This window comes from Ailuropoda melanoleuca, chromosome 9 (genome assembly GCF_002007445.2).
Source record: "Ailuropoda melanoleuca isolate Jingjing chromosome 9, ASM200744v2, whole genome shotgun sequence".
NCBI lineage: Eukaryota > Metazoa > Chordata > Mammalia > Carnivora > Ursidae > Ailuropoda > Ailuropoda melanoleuca.
This window is the reverse complement of record NC_048226.1, coordinates 6,795,546-6,812,813: the sequence shown is the minus strand read 5'-3', so window position 1 is coordinate 6,812,813 and position 17,268 is coordinate 6,795,546.

Genomic DNA, 17,268 nt, shown 5'->3' with positions numbered 1-17,268 from the left:
CCTGCATCCCCAGCCTGGAGTCAGCAAAGTGGCGACTGATCACTAGGAAATTGCAGATCTCTTCCCTGAAATGCTTAACAGATATCATGACCTAACGTCGCCAACATAAAACCCTTTCCCTCTCACCTGTCTTATCTAAGGCAGCTAATGGAACCCCTTGTCCAGTTCAGGCCAAAAAACTTTGGACACATCCTTGATTCCTCTTCCTCACCCCTGTGCCAAATTCCTCAGCTGGTCTGGTTGGCCTCACCTCCCAATTAGATCCCATTCTGACCGTTCTCACCATGTCCGCTACCCCCCTAGTCTTGCCTGGCTTGCTGCTTGGCCTCCCTGTGTCCTGCCACACCTTCCCTCAGGCAGGACCCATTTCCCACCCAGCAGCCAGGGGATGTCACTCGTTTATTACTTTTCTTGTTTAGCTTCTGCTTGTCGGTGGCAATGTAACTCCACAAAGGTGGGGGCTTGTGGATTTAGGGGGCCCAGGGTGGAAGAGAGAGCAGGCACATAATGAGTGCTCAGCAACCACAGGGGGGTGGGAGGGGATGCTTCACCTCTAGCCTCAGTTACTCAGGGCTGCCCCCACCGGCTCCACACTGCAGAGGAACACAACCCAGCTGCTGGCTGAGCCATTCTCCAAAAAAATACCATGTGAGTGTTGGAGGGCATTACGTAAAGTGATTTTTACAATGGTTTTCTAGAACATTTTGGAGAAACATTCCAAAACAGTAAGTAGAAAGACTCTGGATTACCAACAAGGTGAATGGCTAAAATGATATGTAGGGGTCGATTCTAGAGTGTTACCCGGAATTCAAAACATTAGCCAGTGTCTGGTTCTAAAGGGACCCCACAGCAGTGTTTCCAAAATGTAACAAACGAATTTAGAAATGAAGGTGGGGGATGTTTTTGTCTTTTTATTAGGTACTTAATAAATATTCACCAAATGAATCAACTGCTTGTGTGATATGAAAAAGAAGGTGTGCCCAAAATGTCATTCTAAACTTCGGGGTGTGAGACGGATTGAAATGGCTGCAGAAGCTGTATTCTGGAAAGGGGTCACTAAGGAACCCCAGCATTCCACATTCACCTCTGGGGGCTCACCCACGTATTCTCTGGCCCCAAGTTGTGCAAATATTTATTTTATTGTCCTACTGTTTGGAATGTATTTTTGATAGCTGCTTCAAGCCTTTTGTGAAATGAGACAGGAAACGGAAGGGCAGACAAAACAAATGAAATCAGCAGACCCAAATCAAAGGTGACAAAGAGGCCAGGAAAGAGGGGAATCGAGAGTAGGTCAGGAGTGACGGTCTGCCCCAGTTACGGACTCCAGGCCCATCATTCTAGTTTTACATCTTCCTTTCTGGAAGGGAGAAGATTCTCTGATCAAAAGCTCCCTGGCCAGCAAGAGGTGGGAGATTCCACGGCCTGAGCCATGGCCCTGTCACCTCCTGCTGTCATGGGGACAGAGATTAACTAGTGCTAAGCTCCCAGGGCTGGGAGGTGCAAGCAGGGCCAGCCAGGAGGGCCCACTGTGCGTCTTGACCTGATGGTCACTGAAGTTGTTGGGTACACCTAATCCAGCTGTCACCATGCACTCACCCTACTCTGCAAACAACAGCTGGTCAGGGCTGGGCTCCACGGCTGCCCATCTGCCACCCGCCCTCCCCGGCCAGAGATTCACAGGTGTCTTTAAAGGCCCTTATCCCTTGAAGCATCTCCCCTTGTTCCCCTGGCTTGGATCTATGGCTCAGTTGGGGATTTTCCATCCTTCCCACAAGAGTGTTCTGCTGGCAGTGCGTCCCAGATACGCCATCTGCCCTCCTGTATCCCACATCCTTCCCCAGGGTCCCTCACCACACACAGGGGCGAGGGAGTGACTTAGCAGCAGACTCGGAAGTCCAACTTGAATTCTGGTTCCAGCTGTGTGACCTTCGGCAAGTTACTTAGTCTCTCTGTGCCTGAGTCCCTCATAGAAGATGGAGACAATAGTAGGCACTCCAGAGAGCTGAGAGGATTCAGTAAGTTAACATAATACAGAAGTTTGCACAGCGTCTGGCTCTAGTGCCCAAGAAAATGCCATGTGACCTTCCAGAAGGCACCTTGGGCAGCAGACATCCCTTTAACTCAAGCGGGGCCTTCAGCTCTGTCTGTCTGCACTCCAGGGAGGACAGCCAAAGCAACAGCTGTATAACCCTCTCCAGAACGTGTCCTGAAACCTATGAAGGGACCTTAAGAATCCAGCTGAAAGACTATAAAGCGAAAGGCCTGCCCGCTAGTTTTGGGCCTCGGCTGCAATACCCCTTCATGGGAGCTGGTCCCAGCTCCCTATTAGAGCTCATGAAATGTAGGATCCCTCAAACCCAAAAAGAGGTTCGAATGCTGGGGGGACCAAACAAATGCCAATGTCACTCAACGGCAGGAAAAACAGAGCTGTAGGGTGAGCCCACTAACACCATTCAAGAGTGAACGGAGGCCTTGAACTTGAAACTGTTGGGAGGTTCTGAATTAGGGGCCGTTTGAGATTGCCGTCAGTTCCATGACACCTGCAGAGCTGAAGGGCTGAGTCCAGCCACAACTTCGTATTTTCTGGAGAAGACACAACCTTCCACAGCCTCCCTCTGCACCCCACCCCCACCCCCAAGCCAGGCTTCCTGTTGTCTTGTGGCTCCCACGACAAAAAGCATACGCCTAGAAGGTGCCTGCAGGCTGAGGCAAGCTGGCCTTCGCCTACACAGTGGGGGAGCCTTGAGGTGGTAGCTTCCTATTTTCACCTCATCAATAAGAAGCAGCTGGAAGGGAAGCCAGAACCAAGGGTTGTTGTCCCCCATGGTCTCTCCAGAAATGGGAAAAGCTGGGGCGCCTGGGTGGCTCAGTCGTTAAGCGTCTGCTCAGGACGTGATCTGGGATCGAGCCCCACATCGGGCCCATCCACTGGGAGCCTGCTTCTTCCTCTCCTGCTCGCCTTCCTTTGTTCCCTCTCTCACTGGCTGTCTCTCTCTCTGTCAAATAAACAAATAAAATCTTTAAAAAAAAAATGGGAAAAGCTAGGCCTTTCCTTTCATGGGAAGGAGGACATGAAAATGCCTGGTTAACCCTCCCCACACTCGCTCCGCTCCACCCAGGCCCTCGGAGAGGCTGTCTGCTCCCTGAGAGGGTGCTTTCTGCCGCCTGTGTCGGGCACGGACTGTGTCAGGCGTGCGGTCCCTCATTTCATCCTCACGACCCTGAAGTCAGTATTCTTGTGCCTATTGACCGGTGAGGAAACTGAGGCTGAGCAAGGTGATGCCATGGGACCAGAGACTGGGAGTGGTGACATCAGAATTCTAGAGGCAAACTTGCTGGCTTCACTAGACTCCCCCCTCCGTGAGAGGTGAGCGAATGTGTCCTCCAGCTCTCCGCTCCACTCCCACCTCAGGCTTTCCTGGGTGGGGTCCCCACTTCCTTCTCCTTCCCTAGCTGGCCCGGCCCTGCACGAAAGCAGCTGGGACATCAGAATCTGAGAGAACCGGATTCACTCCCTGACGTTGCCACTCACGGTGTGTGGTATGTGGAGCAGGTTACGTCTCCGGGCCTTGATGGGCTCATCTGAAAACAGGAATATGGTTGCTTCCTTCACAGAGCTTTCCAGAAAGGTGGAGATGCACAGCAAGGCAGGACAGTTCTCAGCAGAAGCTTTGGATCCAGGCCACTCGGGCTTACATCCTGCCTCTCCCACCTAGTGACCAAGGGCCAGTGGCTGAGGGGTATCTCTGATCTCTCCTTCCTGATCTTCCAGGTGCCGACTGCCACGGTGTCTGCTTTGTGAGGTTGTGGGGACGATTTAAGGAGCTAATGAACGTGCAGTTTAAAATGCCATGCTTGGCACACAGTAACTGATCAATTGACATTAACTATTGTCGTTATATTGTCTTCTCAAAAAACATTGCCCAGGGTGACCTTGGCCCCTCCATCTTGACCTCCAGTCCAGAGCTCTGGCTCTCTGGGCTCATTACCCAGCCTCCTGTGGATGTCCCACTGGGTGTCCCACGCCCCACCAGGTGTGTCTGATACCATCCTTTCCACGACGGCCTCTTCCTGGGTCCCCAGTCTTGGATTTTACCATGTCAAATCCACTCTGGAGAGCCGGAGCGGTTTGAAAACACAAATCTGACCAATGGTTTCTCTGATGACACTCTGCAGGGCTCTCTAAGCGCAGGCCCTCAGCAGGCCACCCCCTTGGGCGCCCTTGGCCTCAGGGAGAACCTTGGTGCCTGGTCTTGTATGCCAGTCCCCGAACAGGCCCCTCTGGCTGGGGTCTCCTTCTCTTCCCTTTCCCCTCCCCTCTCCTCACCAGGCTAACCCCCGTCATCCTCTGGGATTGGGCTCAGGTGACATCTCTGCCTGAAGCTGGCCCTGATGCCACCAGTGTGGGTCAGGCACCCTGGGTTTCTGCTGCCGGGGCCCTTGTGCACCCGCCTCTCAGCTGCTTTCAGTGAACCCCAGCCTGTCTCCTTGTCTGCCTCCCCATCTGGTCCGGACACGCAGGACTGCAAAGGTCACACCTTACTGGTCCTTTCAGCCCAGTGCCTAGCTCAGGCTCTGACACTCTGATGCAGCTCCAGAAACGTCTGTGGAACAAACAAGGAAATACAAGGGGACCCCTGCAGGTGCAGCATCCCTCACCACTGAGGCTGCAGAAGGGCGTGGGGCTCCCACACGCAACAGGCCAATGGATGGGTGAAGTGGGATTACACAAGCCAGTCTAAAGAGGCCCCAACTATGGGGCTGTGGGCCTCCTGATGGTGGCATAGAAAAGCAGGTTACTTTACAAATCCTCAAAACTGTAAAAGCCCCACGTATGCCAAATAAAGCACGTCACCGAGCAGCACCTTGCCTCAAAACATCCAGTTGCAGCCTCTACAGAAAAAGCATCTGGGAGGAATTGGGGCCTGAAGTCAGGTCCCTGAGCAGCCCTCTCTCAGACACCGTGAGGCACGGCAAATTCAAGTTCAGGGTAGTGGCTGCCACTGACGTCTACCTCCCCACGCCCTCTTTCCAGAGCCTCAGGAAACCCAGAGCAGTTAGCAGGCCACTTGGGATGAGGCTTTCCTTTTCCCCCTTGTCCAAGACGGGGTGCTCCCAGGGCACCCCCAAGTCCATTCTGAAAGGCAGTCTCTGCCTCCTATGGGGCCAGATCATTCTCTCTTCCCCAAAGTCTCTCAACTGAGCTTCACAATCCCAAGGGACCTCTCTAGACCATACTGCTCTGTGTTATAGCTGGTGACGTTCTTTCTGTCTGCTCTAATCGTGAACTTGAAGGAGGGGTGGGATGGGTAGTTCAAGGGTCAAGGGGTTTGGGCAATACATCTGGCTTTGCAGGAATACCAGGCTCAGATCATTTACTTCTTTTAGAGAATTAGCCCTCAACCCAGGGACCCCTTGCCCGCGCTCCCACCCTAGGCTGTGACAGCAGGTGGACTGGCCACCCCCCTTGTCTGGAGAGAAGCAATCAGATGTGAGGGCTGCACGTTGCTAGGGAGCCGCTGGCAACAGCTGGCTGCGAAATAAGTCGTGTCCTTGGGAAAGCATGTTCCCGGCCGCTAATTAAATGCTGCTGCAGCCTCTCCTCCTTCGGGGAGCTATAGAAATGCGCTGAATTAATGCAGGCAGGGAGCAGCGGGGGCACCAGCCCGCGAAGGCCCCTCCTGTCTGTACAAAGGAGAGGCTCAGGGGGCAGCAATGAAATTGCTCAGCCCCTGGGGACTAGGAAACAAAATCCTGGCCTAGGACGACACAGCTCAACTAGCCCACGGGGTGCCCACCTAATACACCTCAGCTGCCACAGGGAACTTCATTGGCTAACTACTCTTTTAAAACTCATTAAATCCCACTTCTGGGTCTATAGCCAAAAGAACTGAAAGCAAGATCTCCGAGATGTTTTTGCATACTTCTGGTCACAGAGGCACTGTTCACGATGGCCAAGAGGTGGAAGCAGCCCACGTGTCCACTGATGGATGAACGGATAAGTGCAGTGTACCATATAATGGAATATTATTCAGCCTTGAAAATGAAGGAGAGTCAGATGCAGTTCCAACCTGCACAAACCCTGAGGACATTATGCTAAGTGAAATCAGCCAGTCACAAAAAGACCCAGAAAAGGACAAATACTGTATGATCCCACTTACATGACAAAACTAAAGTAATCAAACTCACAGAAAGCACAGCGGTGGTCGCCAGGGGCTGGGCAAGGGGGAAATGGGGCCTTATTGTTTCATGGGTACAGAGTTTCAGATTTGACAAAGCTGCAGAGATTGGCCACACAGCAATGTGAAAGTATTTATCAATACTGAACTGTGAACTGCATGTAAAGAGGTAAGTTGGTACATTATATGGTTTGTGCCTTATACCACAATTAAAAACTGAAAAAAAAAAAACCTCATTAAAAATGTTAAGTAAGGGGCGCCTAGGTGGCTCAGTCGTTAAGTGTTTGCCTTCGGCTCAGGGAGTGATCCCGGCATTCTGGGATCGAGCCCCACATCCCGCTCCTTCACTGGGAGCCTGCTTCTTCCTCTCCCACTCCCCCTGCTTGTGTTCCCTCTCTCGTTGGCTGTCTCTATCTCTGTCAAATAAATAAATAAAATATTTTATAAAAAAAATGTTAAGTAAGGGGCGCCTGGGTGGCTCAGTCAGTTAAGTGTCTGCCTTCGGCTCAGGTCATGATCTCCAGGTCCTGGGATGGAGCGCTGCATCGGCCTTCCTGCTCAGCAGGGAGTCTGCTCTCTCTCTCCCTCTGCCCCTCCTCACTGCTCATCCTCTCTCTCTCTCAAGCAAATAAATAAAATCTTCCCAAAAAATGTTAAGTAATACATGCTGACATTAAAGAATTACAAAGATAAAGGAAATAAGCTAAAAAGTAAATGCCCACCTTCCCTTGCTCCCAGGTCTGCTCTCCAGAGGTAACTATTGTCATTAGGACCTTCAATATGATTCCCAAAGTGTTCCATGACTCGACTCGACGAGCATGTGCATATTTGATCTATACTGACTTCAATCTCAACACAGATTTTAGGGTGGTTTTGTTTTGTTTTTACAAAAAATGGCATCACACTAAACACAGTTGCTCAATTACTAGTAATGGCTCACAGAGCTTTCCAAATCAGTATGTACGGACCTAGCCTGTTATTTTTAACAGCTGCATCAGATCCGATTTTATGGACATCTTACCATTTATTCTGTCTGTCCTCTATTGATGCACATAGTAGTTTCTACTCTCTCACAATGAAAAAGCTCCAACGAAGTGGTGTTGTACATAGTCTTGCTCACGTATGCTTAATACATAGAATTTAACTGGGTTTAAAAAATAGGAGCATTTATGAAGATGCTGCTCTTTTGTCCTTCAGGAAGTCTGAGTCAGCTTACTCCCCCACCAACAGTGTGGGGAGAGCACACTACGTTCTTGACAACATAGGGGTCATCAAACATTGAACCTTCGCTCATCTGATGGGTGAAAAATAAATATCAGAAACATTTTCAGATAGCTCTTGACCATGTGTATTTATTTTTTCTGTGAACACCCTGCTATCAAGATTCTTTGCTCATTTTTCATTTGAGGTTGTTCATCTTTTCATTATATATTTTTAAAATGGTTCATACTAAGGAAATCACTCCTTAGTATACCAAATGTCATTTGTCATTCGATTTTTGATAATTTTTGTTATGCATAAGTTTCCATTTGTTTTTTGTGGGTTTTTTTTAAAGATTGATTGATTGATTGGAGAGAGAGAGAGAATGCACAGAGGGAGAGGGGGAAGCAGGCTCCCCACTGAGCAGGGAGCCTGATGTGGGGCTTGATCCCAGAACGCTGGGATCATGACCTGAGTGGAAGGCAGACACTCAACCAACTGAGCCACCCTTCTGAAAAGGGGCTTACTCACTGCACAATTATAAACCGAAATTGAGAAGACAAGAGCACCTGGGTAATCACCGGTCTACTTTGCAAGGGTCCCCTGTCTTTCTCAGCCCTTGGCACTCTGCCTGCCCCTTCCAGAACCCACTCTTTGCAAGACCCACAGAAATGTACCTGAGTCCCACTCCAGCTCTTTTCATTCTGCTTTTTCAAAAAATCACTATTTTCCTAACACAACACTTTCCAATCTTCTAAAACCCACCCCCCCCATTTGACAACCAGGACAGTCTCCTGTCCCTCCAAGGTTTTGAGATGTGTCTCAATTATGAATCCTTGTCTTCTGCATAACCTCCTCAGAGACTTTTTTAACTCTCTGCAATTAGTAATGTGAAAACCTTCACAGTTTTTCATTCTCCCAATAAAAATATCAACTTCTTTTTTCAAAAGAAACTTCCCTCAAGATTCTAACGCACCCGCCTACTGCCTCAATTTTATCTGTAACCTACCCTGAGTTGACACTTCTCAGATAAAGCTTTATTCTTAAAAAATTTAACCAGAATGACATTTAAAAAAATTTTTTTAACAACTGACCTTGGAAAACAATCGAGAGGCAATTTATTCTGAGTAACACATCCTTCCTTAAGGACAAATTTAAAACCTTATAACACCCCCTCACCCCCCAAAAAAACCCTTAAAGACAAGGGAGAAGAAACTGAGTTTGAAAATCACCTTTATTTTCCTTCTGCGTTCCCCCATTCAGAATATTTCCAATCCCCCCTTTTTTTCCTTTTAGTAGAAACATAGACCCTTCTCTGTTCTTTCAACAATTAATTAAAGCTAAGTGACAGTCTCCTCTCCTAATCCTGGGGAGTTGATTACTAAGTTTGGAAGAGAAACAGTAGCTGAAGACCAGGACATCTCTGGTCTCAGGAAGAACAGGATGTGCAGCACGGGGCCCGGGAACCCCCTTCTACCAGCAGAGCCTGGCAGCAGTTTCAGACAGCTGTCCCGTGGTGCTGTAAGTGCTCCTGGTGGGGGACAGAACTCCATCATCAAAGTCAGTAAAACAAGAAGCAGAGGAGACGCGGGCTCCCGCAACACAGCCGTCCACCCCTCGGCTCCTTCTTCCCAACTCCGCACTCAGACACTGGTCACCTGGCAGCTTCACTGATGGTGCGATGGGTGAGCCAGAGCAACGCCAGGGCCCCTCTAGCTTTCACAGATGGGGTGAGAAGTGCAGGCATACCTCACAGAACGGTATTTCCCAGATAACGCGTTTTCACATGGCAGCTACACATCTAGCAAATTTATTGGCACCTTTGTTCTAATAGCATTTGCTCACTTTGTGTCTCTGTGTCACATCGGGTAATTCGCGCAATATTTCAAAGTTTTTCATTACTATTATATTAGGGGGATCCGTGACCAGTGATCTTTGATGTTATGTAATTGTTTTGTGTGTGTTCTGACTGCTCAATCCACCAGTTGTTCCCCGCCCCCGCTTTGGGCCTCCCTGATCCCTGAAACACAACAATATTGAAAGTAGGCCAATTAATAACCCAACGATGGCCTCTAAGTGTCCAAGTGAAAAAAAGAGTCACAATCTCTCACTTTAAATCAAAAGCTAGAAATGATTAGGCTCAGTGAGAGGAAGGCGTGTGGAAGATGTGCTGAAAGTCCAGATGAGCCAAAAGCGAGGCCTCCTGCCCCAAACAGACAAGTTGTGAATGCAAAGGAAAGGTTCTGGAAGGACATTAAAAGTGCTACCAGTGAACACATGAATGATAACAAAGTGAAACAGGCTTCCTGCTGATACAGAGAAAGTCTTACTGGTCTGGACAGAAGATCCAACAGCCACAACGTTCCCTTAAGCCAAAGCCTCATCCGGAGCAAGGCCCTCACGCTCTTCAATTCTGTGGAGGCGGAGAGGGGACAGAGCTGCAGAAGACAAGTCTGAAGCTAGCGGAGTCGGCGCATGAGGTTTAAGGAAAGACACCGTCTCCGTAACATCACACCGCAAGGTGAAGCAGCAAGGGCTGGTGCAGAAGCTGCGGCGAGTTCTCCAGAAGATTGAGCGGAGATCGTTCATGAAGGTGGCTCCACCACACAACAGATTTTCAGTGTGGATGAAACAGCCTTCTGTAGAAGATGCCATCTAGGACCTTCACAGCTGGAGAGGGGAGGTCCGTGCCTGGCTTCAAAGCCGCAAAGGAGAGGCTGGCTGTCTTGTCAGGGGCGAATGCACCTGCTGACTTGAAGCTGAAGCCTGTGCTCACGTGCCATTCTGAAACTCCTGGGGACCTGAAGAATGATGCCAACTCCACTCTGCCTGTGCTCTATCAGTGCAACAACAAAGCCCGGACAGTACGTATGTTTACAACACGGTATACTAAATTTTTCAAGCCCACCGTTGAGACCTACTGCTCAGAAGATTCCTGTCAAAATATTACTGCTCATTGACAATGCGCCTAGTCCCCCAAGAGCTCGGACGGAGATGTACAAGGAGACTGATGTTTGTACGCCTGCAGATACAACAACCACTCTGCAGCCCATGGATCTAGAAGTAATTTCAAGTCTCATTATCTAAGAACTATATTTTATAAGGCTATAGATACCAGAGACTGTAATTCCTCTGGTGGATCTGGACAAAGTATATTGAAAATCTTCTGGAAATATTTCCAGATTCACCATTCCGGATGCCATTGAGAACATTCGTGATTTATGGAAAGAGGTCAAAATATCAGTATGTCAGTATTAACAGGAGTTTGGAAGAAGTTGATTTCAGCCCTCATGGATGACTGTGAGGGGCTCATGACGTCCGTGGAGGAGGTCACTGCCCATGTGGTGGAAACAGCAAGAGAACTAGAATGAGAAGTGGAGCAGAAGATGGGACTGAACTGCTGTGATCTCACGGTCAAACCTGAACAGATGAGGAGTTGCTTCCATGGATGAGCAAACAAAGTGGTTTCTTGAGACGGAGTCTACTCCTGATGAAGTGGCTGTGAAGATTGTTGGAATGACAACAAGGGATTTAGAATATTACAGACACTTGGTTGATAAAGCAGCTGCAGGGTTTGAGAGGACAGACTCCAATTCTGAAAGAAGTTCGACTGTGGGAAAGAGGCTATCAAGAGGCATCGCCCGTTACACAGAATCATTCATGAGAGGAAGAGTCAATGGAGGCAGCAAACTTCATTGTTGTCTTATTTTGAGAAACTGCCCCAATCCAAGGCAAGACCCTCTATCAGCAAAAACATTCTGACCCACTGAAAGCACAGATGATAGCATTTTTTAGCAATACTTTGCACACTTAACAGACGATAGCATAGTATAAATATAGCTTATATATGTACAGGTAAACAAAAACATTCATTTGATTTGCTTTATCGGAGTACTCATTTTCTTGAAGTGCTGGGGAAGGAAACTGAAGTATCTCTTGAGTTGTAGCTGCATTCGGAAACATTTTCAGAAACTCAAAAGTTTGGGGCCTATGACTTACAAATTCTCATGTTCTCAGTTCCTGGCACTTCGTAGGTCCTCAATAAATTTGAAATCCATAAATGAACAAATAAGCCAACCTACACACTAGTGTGAAGAGGGAGAAATATGTGGAACGTATTTTCAACCTCTAATAAAAGATACCTTTGTTGGTCGTTCCCCCTGAAAGGGAAGGAGTGGATACAGAAGCACAGAAACATCAGAATTCCCTATTAATGTTGTTGGTAATCAGTAAAATACCAGTTTAGACCTATAGAAATCCAGGATTTAAGCGGATTCTGACACAGGCTGGATTAGTTTTACCTGCCATTAACTAGTAATGATGATAGTTTCTCTGAGATCAGTTTCCTTACTAATAAATGAGGAAAATATGGCATTTTCAAATACAAGGTGTTACATTGCAAAACGCATCCTTATTTATGTCTGTTAATTATATATTGTTATATAACAAATTACCCCCAAAATTCAGCAGCTTAAAACACCATTAATCTCACGCAATCTGTGAGAGACAAGAATCTGAAAGCGGCTTGCCTGGGTGGTTCCTCTTCAGGGTTTCCCCTAAGGCTGGACTCATCTGTCGGCTTGACTGAAGCTGGAGGATTCACTTCCAAAATGTCTCTCTCACATGGCTATTAGCAAGAAGCCAAGTGGGTCTCTCCAGAAGGTTACCTGATATCCTCATGACAGCTGGTTTTCCCGAGTGAGTGATTCAAGGGGGGGGGGGGGGGGGGGGGGGGAGTAGAGTAGATGCAGAAGTCTAGCCCTGAAACTCCTTTTATAACCTGGGCTTGAAAGTGACCCGCTCACACTTCTGCTGTGTTGTATTCGTCACACAGACCAACCCAGATCCAGTGATGGAGGGAACTACACAACAGCATGAATCTAGGAGGTGGGATCATGGTGGGCCTCTTGGAGGCTGGCTACAAACAATGTGCCACTAACAAAAAAGAACCCAAATAATTACACCATGACAATGCTTTCTTATTACTTGGAACTACTATTTTATACTGTTTTAACCATGCCTTTTATTTTTTGATGCTTTGACATGTTAGGACCTCACTGACCCTATAGGGACTGCCACTCCCAGAGTTAGCTAATTCCTAAAGATACCAAATAGCACACCTGGGAGTGTGCCTTTATTTGCACACCAACCAATCCAGAGCCAATACCCCAACCACCTCCTTCATGGTGCTCTTACACTCTGGGCCACTATCCAGCTGCCTTAATACCTCAGAGCCAGGTATCAGACAACTAGGGACAGTCCCTATGTTCCAGAGCCCACCGAAGTACTCCCATTAGCCAATCCCAAACCTACTCAGCTTGCCTTGCCTATTCCTTCTTGTAGAAACCTCAATAAAGGCAGCCTGGGTGGCTCAGTGGGTTAAGCATCTGCCTTTGGCTCAGGTCATGATCCCAGGGTCCTGGGATCGAGTCCCACATTAGGTTCCCTGCTGCGTGGGAAGCCTGCTTCTCCCTCTCCCTCTGCCCCCACCCCTGCTCAAGCTCTCTCTCTCTCAAATAAATAAAATCTTAAAATTAAAAAAAAAGTACTTAAAAAGAAAAAAAAAGAAAAAGAAATCACAATCAAGGCTCTTGCCCACATTTCCCCTGGCTCCCTTACCTCCTGAGTGACCCAGGTGCTTGCCCATGGAAGCAAGGCACACTGCGCCTCCTTTGTCTAGAGACCTGTAAGTAAAACAGACTTCTTCCTTCACAAGTCACTTCCATGTCTGTGTGTCGAATTAAAACAAGTCCTTGGACCCTTAAAACATATACTTATCCAAAGAGCATTTTAGGCCTTTTTCTGGACTTAGAGGCATTAGGGGTGTGCTGAGGAACAGCCAGTGTCACCAGCATTTCTCATCTGACTTCAGCTCTAGTGTCATCTTCTTCCTATTCGGAATCATGCGGCCCCTGTAAGTTAATCAGCTTCTGTTCAAAGTCAGCATGAAGTTCCTGACAAATTGGTTCACACCTTAATGATTAGTCCTGTGCTTTGCATGAATTGGTCACACCAGGCCTCTCATTGCATTAAAACTTCTTCCATTTATTCCAAGGCGTGTGATAGCTTTCCCTTCATTCATGTGCCCTGCTTGGTGTTTGATAAGCAATTCTTGTGCACAACTCTCAGCATGTCCATAAAACCTCATTTACCAGTGGTTACCTTGCTTTCTTTCTTAGTTCCAAAAAGCCCATGGTTGCTGCTTTGCAAAAATATCTGGCCTCACATTCATTCCTGCAGTGGCAAACCTTTGCTTCCCTGATACCAAAATTAACCAAACTTCTGCGTCTGTACCTTTCTGTACATAAAATAACCTTTCATTTCAACACGAAATCACAGTACAATCTTTTTGAAGACATTTTAAATATCACGTACATTTAACACACGTGGTATCCCTAATGCATATTACTCAGCAGGGCTGACGACAATGTGAAGAACAAGCCCAGCGTATACATGCACAGGTGACGACAGCAGTGACGTCACGGTCACTGTCTAGCATCACTGATAAAGACACCGATATTAGATACACTCCAATCCTGAAAAATGCATCTCCGAATTCATGAAATGAAGGAATACCTTACAATAAAAGGTGCTTACATAGCTTCCGGCCCTATAGTAAATGCCTAATACATGTTCACAATCAACAACAAATTCTCAGCAAACAAGGTTCCTTTTAATCCAACGTGTTTGGCTGCGAAGAGGGTCAGGGATGTTCTGGTCTTCTCAGACACGGGTATGCCGGGGACAGAGGCCATGGCAGCAGAATGGCACCACCTCAAAAGCCACCGGTCTCCTGTGTAGGGGCTGGGCCTGGAGAAGGGGCAAGCTCATGTTTCTCGCAAGGAATGAAGAGGCACTATCAGGGCTGGGTGCAGTCTCTGTGACATGAAAGAGGCATGAGCCTCCCACACAGACCAAGAAATCTAGAGAAAGTCAGCTAGCATTCACTGAGTACATACTGCATTAAGAGCTTTAATTAATACTCATTTAGTGCTCACATCAGCCCTGCAAAGTAGACATTAGCCCCATTTTACAGAGAAACTGGAACTCAGTTAAGTTCTTTTATGAACCCCAGGGTTTGCACCTGGCCCCACTCACAAGGCTAAGCTGTTCCCGGAGTTCTGCCGGGGCACCACGGGTAAAGAACGAGTCCTACTGTGTATCTCTCTCCTCCTGCATTATTTCTGCCTCTGATAATTAAATGTCGTGTGATGGAGAGAGTCTTTAGAATTTTTCTTTTTTTTTTAAAACAACAGAGGCTTATAGCTATAAAGGGTATATACTGAGCAGATGAATGTTGTAAATAAAATTGCCCTCTGGAACATCAAAATCACTTAATATGCTCAATTCTTTTTGAAGCACGTAGTGCAGAGAACTGTTATGCTGATTACCAATAATTATAATCCATTCATTAAGGAAAAGTCTCTAAGGGCTTCTACAAAGGAACATTTCATGGCTGAGATGGAGTTACTCTGTGTACTTGAAAATAATGAAGCTACCGTTCTTTTAAAAATTATCTAATTTAGGCTTTTCACTGATTTACACTGTGCTTCTCTACAAGGACTCTGAATGAGAGAGGTTTTGCTAAATTTAAATGGAGCCTTTCTCTCAAAGGTCCAGAACAGCTTGGAACTGATCATTGACATGCCAGCCCCTGCAGAGTAGGGATGAGAGGAGAGAGTTTCAGGGAAGAATTTAGATCTGAAAGATATGTCCCTGGAAGTCCCTGCTTTTCTTAAACATTTTGGTTCCAAAGAATTTGTTTCTCCAAAGATTCTTGAGATTTGCTGGACATCTGTAGAGAAAAGGCACTAGAATTTACTGAAAGCAGCCTTAAATCTTTTAGAAACAAAGTTAACATGAACACATAGGAACTGCGAATTTCATACGGGTCCAGTGCTCCATGAGCTGAATGCTTTCTCATTTTAGTTACATCATTTCAGGTATAAGAGGCCATCTGAGATATGGATGCAGGGGGCTATAGGAGAGCCAAGAATCTTACAGAAATCCAAGAACAGGAATCATAATTGGGCTTTTTCAAACCCAATCTAAGAAGGTACCCAGCCAGCAGGAATTTCATGACTCTTTCCTCACGGAACCTGATTTCCTCTTTGCATCTATTAATTTGCTTTCAATTATAAGAAACAAAAAACCCAATTCGAAGTGGCTTAAACAGTAGGGAAACTTATTGTCTCACAGAACTGGAAATCCAGCTATAAGGTGGGTTTCAAGGTCATGTGATCCAGTCAACCAACTATATCATCTATGATGGGGTTCTTTCCTCTCCATTCTGCCCTCCAGGTCAGCTTCGTCCTCAGGCTGACTCTTTTTGAATAGGATCATGGGTGGCGGACAGTGGAACCATGGGCTATGCGGCTCCTCACTGACATTTTCAAAAGAGAAATATTCCTGCAGCTGTTCCAGAAACCTGTACCTCACAGTACCATTGACCTGTTTAAGTCACATGACATTCCTAAAACTAATCCCTTCTGCCGACTGCTCTTGACCTAGTTCTAGTTCTGGTCACTAACAAGGAGTATGGGATTACCATGATTGGTTTAGACTGCTCAGGGCACATCCCCAGAGTGAAATCAGAGGCGTGGGTGGTGTGCAGAGAGGGAGGGGATAGAAAAAAGGAAAATTGGAAATAGTTCCTAAGTGATTGCCTAAAGTAAATGGGTAGACACTGAAGCCATATGGTAATTCTTAAAGGAAAAACAGGTGGGGGGGGGCAGTGGGAACCAAGAGCACTGTTTTGGATGTGCTGGTTTTGAAATGCCTATTAGATATTCAAATGAAGATGCCATGTTAGCCACGGGATATATGAATCTGGACATCAAGGAAGGAGTCAGGGCTAGAGTTATAATTTTGAGACTCATCAGCATATAGCTAGAATTTAAAACCTGGGGAATGGAAGAAATCAATTAAAGAAATTACATACAGAGGAACTGAAATGAGATTCCAAGGCCAAGGGGTGGGGCCCTTAGTATCTACATGTAGAACCGAAGAGGAGAAGCTAACAAAGGGACCAAGAAGCAACAATCAGCAAGGCAGTAAGAAAACCAGAAACACGTACTGTCCTGGAAGCCAAGAGAAGCAAGTGTTTCTTGATCGAGAGAGAAATGAGTTATGCCCAGTGTCAGGAGGCTGAGTATGAGAGGGACAAGAGGTGAGCGCACAATTGGTACCATGGAGTCACTGGTGCCGAGACAAGCAGTTTCGGTGGGGCGGGAGGACTGAGGCCCATCTGGAGCAGGCAGAGGACAAACGGAACGTGGTGGGTGACGCGTTTAATTTAGACAACCCTCCCGAGAATTTTTTCTGTGAAGAGTAACAGAGAGACGTTAGTGGTAACTAACAGGGAAAAAGAGGCCAAAGCAGGAGGTTTTAAAGAAAGAAGATCCCAGGGGGTATCTAACATGCTGACAAGGAATGACCTATCAAGAGGAAGATGCAGGAAAGAATCATCGCAGGAGTGAAGACACTGAGAAGTCAAGAAGAGACAGGATTCAGTGAGCAAGTGGAGGAGGAGTTGGTCTTTTGTAGAAGCAGGGCTATTTCACTTGGGAGGAAAGGCAGGGAAGGAATACACACGCCAAGTCACGTGGCTGATGTGTTGAAAGATAAGGGAATTCCCACCTGATTGTTTCTATTTCTGGCATGGACTAGGGGGCAAGGTGATCATGAAAAATGGGAGGAGGATGGGGCGCCTGGGTGGCACAGCGGTTAAGCGTCTGCCTTCAGCTCAGGGTGTGATCGCGGCGTTATGGGATCAAGCCCCACATCAGGCTCCTCCGCTATGAACCTGCTTCTTCCTCTCCCACTCCCCCTGCTTGTGTTCCCTCTCTCACTGGCTGTCTCTATCTCTGTCAAATAAATAAATAAAATC